At 32.2% G+C, this 10,556-nt stretch overlaps 1 long non-coding RNA gene across 1 annotated transcript; it reads left to right on the plus strand.

The window, feature by feature from the left end:
• Nucleotides 1-2,601: 2,601 nt before the first annotated feature.
• On the plus strand, nucleotides 2,602-8,710 carry LOC149556579 (uncharacterized). Its single transcript, XR_016364719.1, has 2 exons — nucleotides 2,602-2,838; nucleotides 8,287-8,710. It is a non-coding gene; the product is annotated as an uncharacterized LOC149556579 (long non-coding RNA).
• The last annotated feature ends 1,846 nt before the right edge of the window (nucleotides 8,711-10,556 follow it).

Raw genomic sequence — 10,556 nt, forward strand, 5'->3', positions numbered from 1 at the left:
TAATAGTTTGCCCTATTATGCACACACATTGATTAATCTACTCTCCCCATTCTCTTTCCAGAAGTTTCGTAAGCTTCTCTCACTCACACAACATTCACGCTAGGGTTTACATATGTGTAGCAGTTGTGTGTGCTTCTCTCACTCACGCAACATTCATGCTAGGGTTTACATATGTGCAACACTTGTGTGCTTTAGACACATACTGTCTTATGTGTTTAAGATTTGGGGAGTATAGACTTTGAAGGTGATAGCATGGACTGTTATATGCATGATTTTATTCACTATAGTGTTTACTGAGGGGCATAGGGTGAACCAATAGGCCAAAAACCAACCATCTCAAGTGGTTGTCTTCGGTATGTGTCATCATTTTTTAAAATATTGTGGTTACGCTATTGATGTTGCATGTCTTTGTGAGTATATTTTTTCAAGAATCTGTTGGGGTTTCTCATATCCTATGCATTTTCTCTATTTTCTCCTCTGTCAATCAATCTTTCTCAATGGAGGAACCCAGGTGAATTCAAATTTCATTTGTTTTCCTGTTGGTTTTGTTTTTCCTTTAAACTTTTCACACAATTCGTTGAAACATGTAGAGATTTTGACTACAAAAGCCAACTGCAAAAGTGTGTTATATGTTATCTTCTAGACAATCATCAATCATTTGGGGTGATGACCAACGCTATTGGAGGTGGAGTCCTAGTGAAGTTGTGAATTCTAGGTTTATGAGATATATAGATTCCTTTCAATTAATCCCAAGAGAGCTAATTTCAGTGGCTCGTGTATGTCATTTAATGTATTGGCATGTGAAGAAGAAGAGAGGATGTATTTAGATGAATGTTAACCTATAATTCATTATGCCAGTTCTTAGTTAAAGAGTTTTTAACCTACAATCTCTTTTCCCCTAAATTGCTTTGTTTCCGATGAAGGCACTGTAGGATTTATACTTAGAGCTATAAAAGTTGAAACAAAATGAAACCAAAAATTCTTTTGGAGTTTAACTGCTATCTATCTAAAAGCTATGTTTGTGCGCCCAATAGATTGGGGTTTCTCATATCTTGTGCATTTTCTATTTTCCCAATATTTGCAACTATTTCAAAGGTGTGTATTCACACCATAATTGCACAAGAATGAAGTTTTCTCCTTTGAGCATTCAGGAAATACAGATCATGATTCTTCAGCATTATCAAAAGATCTGGTTGAGATCATGATTCTTCAACATTATCAAAAGATTTGGTTTGATCAGAATTACCTTGAAGAGGGGAACTAGATGGTTCAATAGCCCATTCTAATAAGATGTTTTCAAATCTTGTATCATGAGTGTATGCCAACTCAATAAATGGAGTTTAACCATTTGCAGCAATAAACTATATGGAATGGTTCATTTTTTTGGTATTTTTTTGTTATGATGCTCTTGAATTTTTCTGTCCCAAACTTTGATAAGTTCAATGCCTAATATAATGGCTTTATTTCTCTAGTTTGCAACATTTCCCATTAACATACCATTCTTGCTTCATTATTACATTCATCCTCATTTCTCGTAATACTTCCTCTAAACACATTACTGATGTTATAACTTCTAGCTTCCTTGAAGGTGAGTATTATTTTCCATGCAAATATTATCTACACACGATGTTTGTTTACAACTCAACTAGGGTTTGCTGATTTTATGAGAGTTTATAGCCTGTATCAAACTAACATATTTGCTATTTCCCATTGTAGGAAATCCCTACTCTATAGTTGAATCTAGAACAAACATTTCTTATCTTTTATTAAACACCAATTTTGAAGATTTGCTACTCTAGTTTTGTTGCGTAAAAGCATGCTATTTCTAATGTTACCAGTACATTGGATTTAGTGTTCCTAGGGCCTAACTTAACTGTAAAGTTAATGCTTTTTATTACATTTTAGAAAGTTCCAACTCTTTTGGCTTATAGATAATATGATTTTGAAAACTGTTATTCAATACATGCATTCAGTTTAGAAAGTTCCAACTCTTTTGGCTTATAGATAATATGATTTTGAAAATTGTTGTTTGATACATGCATTCTCTTTAATTCTTCAAGACTACCAAAGTTGAAGTGATATCAATACATCGTATAACCTTCTAACATTGGAAGCATTGACTATAGATTAACTTCTTTTTGTTTTAGGTCAATAAGTCAGTTATCACTTGTTCTTCTCTTCTTAATTTTGTTTCTTATAAAAAATGTTGCTAATGAGGTTGAAAATAAATGTCCTATATTCTTATAGAGTTAGAATTCAACATTTTTCTATCAGTCATATAATACTCATTAATCCATTAAGGAATGAATGAAAATAATTGTATTGTTATACATTTAACTCTTGATTCCATGAAAATCTTTCTTTGTGCATAATTTCTATATGATTATTGTAGGTGTATGATATTGTCAATTGTATATATATAAATATGCATTTACTTGTATATGTTTATTATAGTATATAGATATGTTAGAGATAAAGTTAGAAAAATACATTGACATATGGTTTCTTATACTCCATTCTCCAATAATAGTATCCAGCTACCTAGCTACTTATTTATTTAATACAATCAGCAAATCTCAAACTACTTTTAATAAAAAATCAAACTGTTCTCTTTAGCTAGATTATGATTTTTATAATGAAATGAACATAATTAATGTGGAACTTATACATGTATCATGTTTTAATTCAATTACTTCATACTTCATCATTAGTCCATGTTAAATGCAAAATTAAAATATTGTATGTATCTTTGACTTGTGAATGTTTTGCATTTTTTTTGGTGTATAGGAAATGGAATTGAGTTGCATAAAAGGAGGCGGAAGTCACTATTGATTCTAGGTGAGGTTACTTTATACTTCACTAAGGCAATGATCCTTTTAGTTTTTTTTCCCGTTACTGAATTTGTATTTTGTTTATAGTCTTAAAAGTTCAATTCTTGTAATTATTTATAGGTCAATTATAAGCATAATGCATGAATGTATAGAGGCATGCACAATTCTAACACATTTATAGGTCAATTAAAGCATAATGCATGAACCTATTATTTTTCTCAAGTAACATCAAAATTCTAACACATTTGCACTAACAAACTTTATATATCATAAGTCATAATTTGGTTTCAAGTTACATCAAGTGCATGGTTTGATCAATCATGTAGCTAATTTCCATCCAAAAAATAGTAATTTCACAACATAAGTTATCATCTGCTCTTGAGTTACATCAGTATATGTAGTTAACCAAAATACTTAATTAGCACATGGTATATCTAGTTTCAAGTAGCTCAATATATGAAGTTAACCAAAATATTTTATAGCATATGGTATATCCAGTCTCAAGTAGCCTACAAATGGTGTGATCCATCATGTACCTAACTTCCATCCCAACAAATCTGGTTTCAAGGAACTTGTACTCCAAAAATATGATTTGATGATGTATGTACCTACAAAAGAATCCAAAAAAAATAATTTCAAGGAATTTTTACTCCAAAAATATGGTTTGCTGAATCATGCATCTACCAAAAAGCCCTAAAAAATAAAAATAAAATCAAGGAACTTATACCTTCTAAAATAGGATTTTTCATACAATCATATTAGCTTTTATGCAAACCTACACCATCCATGGGTATGGCTGTAATATTAGAACTTAAGCCTACATCAACTATGCTTGTATTGTTAGAACCAGATCCTCCATTTCCTTGCTCCTTGGAAGGTGTTATGGAAAGTCGCAGTTGGCTTGCACAAATCTAATTGTTGTTTGGACAATTGGCAATAGATGAATAAGTAGGAGTGTAAATGTTCATTATATCTCTCAGAATTGAATTTTCTGGAAGAGGATCTAAGGGATTGCTTAAATGCCTCTACCTTACCAGCTCCTTTTTTGATTTTTCAATTTCCCTCAATCTTTTGACCTATTCCTTTTTTTTCTCTTTCTCTTTCCTTTGTATCATTTAAAGTTGTTCTTTCTTTTGCTTCTTCATTGCATTTTCTAGTTTCTTTTGTGCTTTCAACTCTCTTTGGATAGCTCTACTAGCTTTTCTCTCATCTGATTGTTCCTTTTTCTTGGCCTTCAATTCTCCAAGCTCTTTCTTTTTGGCTTCTTGTTCCATGTAAAGTTCCATGAACTCATCTCCTGTAAGTATTTTGTGTAGTATGAACCATAAGATGTCCCTGGTCAGTAGTGGTAAAAACATGTTGTCCCTATTTAGCAGTGGCAAAAACATATTGTTGTTGTTCAAAAGTGGCAGAAACATGTTCTCCTTGTTCAACAGTGGCAGAAACATGTTCTCCTTTTTCAGTAGTGGCAGAATCATGTTGTCCTTGTTCAACAATGGCAAATTCTTGTTGTAGTTGCATTTCAACTACAACATTTTCTCTTTGCTCTTTCTTTTATATCAGAATCACTAACTCCTACAAATCTTAGAATACTTTCAAGAGAAATTGCTTCATCTTCATCCTCAACGCCAATTTGAAATGCCTTGCTAGGATTCATGTCTTTCATAAGTGATGTTGGGTTCAATGGCCAAATACCAGTTCTCTTAAATCCAGCCTTGATATTTTCTAGAGTGAGGGCCTTTTTGAATGCTTTGCTGCATAGGATAGCTAATTCAGACTTATTTGTTTCTAATTCGTGATGCTTTGACATCCATTCTAACCTCTCTTTTTTGAAATAGTTCTTAAAAGGAGAAAACACACTTACATCCAAAGGTTGGAGACCGTGGCTTGTGTGACTTGGCAATGTAAGGAGATCAATTCCTAGATTTCTTGCCTCTTTAATTGTCGAAAGTGCCACATGGCTTCCATGACCATCAAATATAAGTAAATGCCTATTGCTAGGTGAAACTCCACCAGGTACAGATCTAGCAAAGTGATGCAACCAATTAAGGAAAAGTTCCTTGGTCATCCATGCATGAGGTCGGGTTGCCATACAAGCCCCTAGTTCACAACTTGCAATATAATTTTTTATTTTCCTTTGACCTTTAAAGATGTAGAATCCAGGAATGCTCTGTCCTATAGCATTAACACAACATAATATGGTGATCTATTCTCTACTTTTTGACAATACATAAGGCACACTCCTTGAGCCCCTTTTGGCTATTACCTTCATTCCACATTTTCTCCCAGCCTAAACACTTGTTTCATCACAATTCCAAATTTGGGGTGGTCTATATTGTCTATCTTTGTAAACTTTTGCCAAGTTGTCATAAAATGTTGCTATTATGGATGGTATAAGCATAGTAGCTCTGTCTTTATCTAAACCTTCTACAGTTCTTAATGCCAACTCAAGATACCTTCTTTTAAACCCTCTCCACCATGACTTGCTAGGAAAACCATTTTTGAAGGGGTTTGGCCTAGTCTCACAAATTTGAGCAACATGTGCTTTCAATTATGATATCTCAAGACCATATCCCATCTTTTCCATTTCTTGACACCATTGCACTATTTCCATTTCTTCTTCACTTGATAATATAGTGGGTGGACCTCTCTTTGTTCTAGTTGTGATACCTTGCAACCAATATGACAAGGTCGTAAAAGGAATACCCCATTTCTTGGTAGGCTCAGGTGGAATATAAATTATCTTCAACATCTTTGATTGCACTATTCATGTTTGATTTTGACCAATTTTTGCTTATTGATGCATTCTTTGGTGTTCTAGACACTGGTGGTGTAGTAGAAACTCTTTGCACATCCAGTATATCTATTGGATTTGGATTTGATACTTCAGGATGATTTGATATATCATTTGGGTCTCTAGTATTGCTTTCATTTTCTAGATTGCAGTGAAGAGTAATCCCTCTTTTATGCATTAGTAGTGGCCTTGCTCTTTGAACTTGATTCTTCCTAGAAGCTCTCATGGTGATATATATGTAGTCTGTGCAAAATTTATTATATGCAAAAGTAATTTAATAAAACGGTTATGTTAGAACACTACTTTCTTTTAATAGAAGATTGCAATCTATTTCAACAATGGTTGCAAATACTTTTAACAAAATAGTGCATTTGACTAGAAATAAATATGTAATGATAGAATGAGAAAAAAAAATGATAGACTAGTGCAAATGCTTTTGTCAAACATTTTTTTTGATAGCTATTTAGTTTACAAAACAGAGTTAAATAGACTATATTTCTTTTTAAACAATTCATTATTATGCAATGAAAAATTTGGTTAGTGAGTATAACTATGTTTCCTTTGTATAAATCATCAATAGACATTTAGTAGAACTATAAAAGTAGTCCATTCTGTGTTTATCATCAATTGCATATTGTGCACTAGACTAACCTAAGTGGTCACCGAGTACTTGACTAGTCTTTTCATCTGAACCGAGAGTTATAGATATTTATCATAGTTCTCCCAGATTACTTTTCTATACTATGCAAGAAATGGTAGAGTAAAATAGAACACAGATCAGATTTGGCATTGCTAGATATTTGGATGGGATCTACAAAGTCTGTTATGGAATAGGATCATTGAGCATTTGACCTTGCAACATAGGGTAGGTGATCACTGTATCAGATCATGAAATTTCAGTTCATAGGATATTTTAATTCTTTTGCAGTTATGATTGTAGAGTTTTGGTAGGCAACATGAAGATCCTTGATAAAATGATACTAGAGGTAGTTAAAGCTGAAGCTGCAAATGTGATTTAGGTATACTCCACTCTGCAAAGTGTTTCAAATACTGACAATTTATGTATCAATGAATGTACTTAGTTTAGCTTTTTACTATGTTTACTGTAGGCAACTTTGAAGAATTTCGTGGCTACATGCACATCACGAACAATTAATATCATAGTGCATATGTGTTTTGTTTCTATTTGCATGCTGTAAGCCTGGAATTCAATTTTCCAGTGCCACATTAACTTTGGGCGACCTCCAAAATATCAAAAGCAAAAAAAATAAAAATTGATAAATATATTTAACAAAGTAGTGTTTTATATATTGAGTTACCTTAACATTGGCCGTACAATTTCTTCACTCTTTATTCATCCACAAAGTTTTCTTGAGATTCAAGTCAAATAGCTGCATTGCTGTGGCTAATATTAAGGGGACTGAGAGATAGTAACTTTGTTTTTTATACCTAACTTGTTAGTCTTAACTAGTTGATGTTGTGGGCCTATGACATTGCATTGAAGGGCAAGGATTATTCTTTTGAAGTTACCTAAGGTAATTTGTTTGGCTAGAGCCAACTTAAGTCTTTGTAAGAACTTCCAGGTTAGTGTCTCATAGCATTGTATCACTTGGTTAAGATATCTTAATCCAAGCCTTAAACTTGTAGTTGTGACTGAAAAATAACTAACAAATCTTTCATATGTTCTTTTTTTATTTTGTTGTGCATGTTATCTCCTCCTTTCTTATACATGTCTAGGAGTGTTCTCCCAGTTTTAGATTTATTAGAAACTTAACTTCTTTCTGATTCGAATCAACTTTTTGGGATACCTATGTTTTTCTTAGCATCCTCCAAATCCCCTATGTATCCAACTAAGGATTTTTTCTACATGGCATTACTAGAAGGTGTTTGCAATTATGGTAATTCTCAACTAATTCTTTCAACTATAAATTTTGCCAAAAAAATCTGCAAGTACTAGTTTCCTAAAATCTATGAGCTAAATCTTTTAGCATTGGTTGCTGCCATAAAAATTATTGGAACCACCTAACTGTGAAAATCTCCAGCAGCACCTACTGAGAAATTTTGGGTAGCCCCCCTCCATGAGCACATAGCCTTAGTTGTTCTCTATGTGTAAGATTCAAATAAAAACAATGCAAATGTTTTTGAAAAATGTTTAAACAGGGATTTACATAGATATCCAATTTTGCACAAGGGTTCTTTCATCCAAAAAAAAAATAGATAGATTTAAACATATAAAATAAATAGGAAGATTTAAACAAAGAAAATATAAATGGAAATTAATTGAAATTTATGCACCTGTCTACTTGATGAGAGAAGAGTTCTAGATATGGTTGATTCCAAATATAAATCTACAATGAATAGTGAATAAAGAAACTACTATCCATTCATTTTATAGCTTGTGTTAACACTTATTTAACCATGATTAAATTTAAATTTCAACTGGTTAGTCTTTGTTAATATCCAAATTTGATTGGATGATTTCTGTTGCCACAAATTGAGCCTTTTTTCCCTAAATTTGATTGGATGAATTTTTTTGCCACGGATTAAATTTTGTTGCTCTGATTTGACTATTGGAGTACTTGATCTAATTTGTTGTAAAAAATTTTAATTGTGTTTTCCTTATTTTTTATGGTGAGCCTTACAAGTTCTCTCTTTTTGTAGGTGATATGTCAAATAAGACAATAAATGCATCTACTTGGAGCAAGCTGGGATGAAAAGTAGAAAAAGATTGTTAACATTAGATTTGATGGTGTTCTAGTAGTTGTACACTGCTGAGTATTATTTAAAAAAGAAGATTTCTTTAGATCTATGAAGTTCCTAGTTGTTGTACACTGTTAGGTGATATTCAAAAAAGAATATTTGTATAGATTTTTAAAAGTGTCCAAAAGTTGTACACTCAGTGATGGTATTTGGAAACTAAGTATTGGGTGCAAGTTGTAATTTATGTCAATCACAATCAAATATTAAATTGTGATAGTTGGAAACTAAGTATTGGGTGCAAGTTGTAATATATGTCAATCACAATCAAATATTAAATTGTGACAGATTGGATCTTAAATTTATATAATTATTTCTGATTGTGAGATGCAATAGATCTATTTAATTTTCCAAGACATGAATTTATTTATGGAAGATTCATTATTTTAAAACTCGTGGACTTATTGTAGTCAACTTATTTATATTAGTCAGATAAAAAATCATTGCATAACATTTAATAAGGCATCTATAAATTTTATTTTTTATTTAAAGATTACAAGAACTTATGTGTACAATTATTGGTTCCATATATCACATATTTAATTATATTTCTATTAATAGATGAAATCAATGTAATCAAGATTTAGTATTAATTTGTTCAACTAATAGTATTAATATTCACAATTGCTATAACGACTATTGGACCCCGCTCAACTACTATGTCCTCTCCCGTACATATAATAATAATAATAAGCTGATAGACTATTATCGATGAAGACTTCATGTAAAACTTGTCTGACTCCTAAAACAAGTAGTTTTTGTAGAAGTAGATTGCAGTACAGACTGGGTTGCTAGGTTATGTACCTTTCAATAAATACAATTGCATGAATAATATCATCCTCCAGCTGACTACAATCCTTTGCAATAAATGGGGATATCTTTATGATACTGCTATCAGGGTTTAACTTAATTGTGTGATTTTTGAGTCAAACTCATTGACCCATATTTCACGAGTAGTGATTCAACATGAATCCATCTCTCATGAGAATAAATGGAACACTAAGCACTCATTGGATCTAGGTGATGCTCACAGGGGTGAAGCACCGGGACTTCCCGGGAGATCACCCATCCCAGTACTACTCCAGCCTGAACGTGCTTAATCAGATCACAATTAAGTGATTCCATTGGAGAATTAATTTTCATTTGTCGCCTATCTTTTGCAGTATGAAATCACAGAATAGTGAGTCTTCTGACATGGAATGCACAAGAACTCCTCACAAGAGAACCAACAATTTTTTTCTGACATTTCCATGTGGGGTGGGAACCTCGGGGGAGGCACTGACATGGCATAGGACAGGTCCTGTAACTCCTCTCACATCTGACGCGGATGTTGCGACCTATCCACCACCCACGTCATTAACACCATCAATGAATGGTGAGATTGGGTACGCATTTTTAAGACTACACATAATGAAAATGGCTTGACCAATTTTTTCGTCAGTAAATGACTATACTAAAATCCAACTCAATCTACCTCATAAATCACTATAGCCATCTCATTGGCATGAAAATAAATGGCTCAGTAGTTTCATTCAGTGCCAGCGTCAAATTCACAGTTGTTCCATAGTTACACGTGGCAAGTAATGATGCTTGTTTAGAGCATTGATCCTTTGCTTCCCTTCTATACACTACTAATAACTAGCACTTGCACCCGAAGGAGCAAGGGGTCCACCGATAGTGACAAAAGGTGGAAATCTATAATAGATGATTGTCTAAGTAAATATAGTAATTGGTAAATAGTAAGATTTTAAAACGTTTCTAACAATTATTGTGTTTTTCTATTTTATGATGTATCTAATATTTAAGTTTTTGTTTCCAAAACATAATTAGTTAAAGCATAATCCTGAATGTTTGTATATTTAATTAGAAAAAAACCATTTTTTATGTTTGAAAAATTCATATTTTAAAATATCAATGTACTATTAAGTAGTATTAAAACTCTATTTTTTGATTTCTTATCTATGAATTAGACCAAATTATTACTTTGACATTTTGCAAGATTTAACAAGACTCATTATAGTAATTTATTCAAAGTAATTTTTAGCTAAGATTTAAATTTAGATTTAATTTTTAAATGTAAGTGTAATTGAAGAAATAATTTTGACATTTTCAAACATAAAAGTAATAACTCTAATCATCATTATTATTGAATAATCAAATAACTATACTTATGT

This window comes from Cupressus sempervirens, chromosome 5 (genome assembly GCF_028749045.1).
Source record: "Cupressus sempervirens isolate cs-2001-9-10 chromosome 5, ASM2874904v1, whole genome shotgun sequence".
NCBI lineage: Eukaryota > Viridiplantae > Streptophyta > Pinopsida > Cupressales > Cupressaceae > Cupressus > Cupressus sempervirens.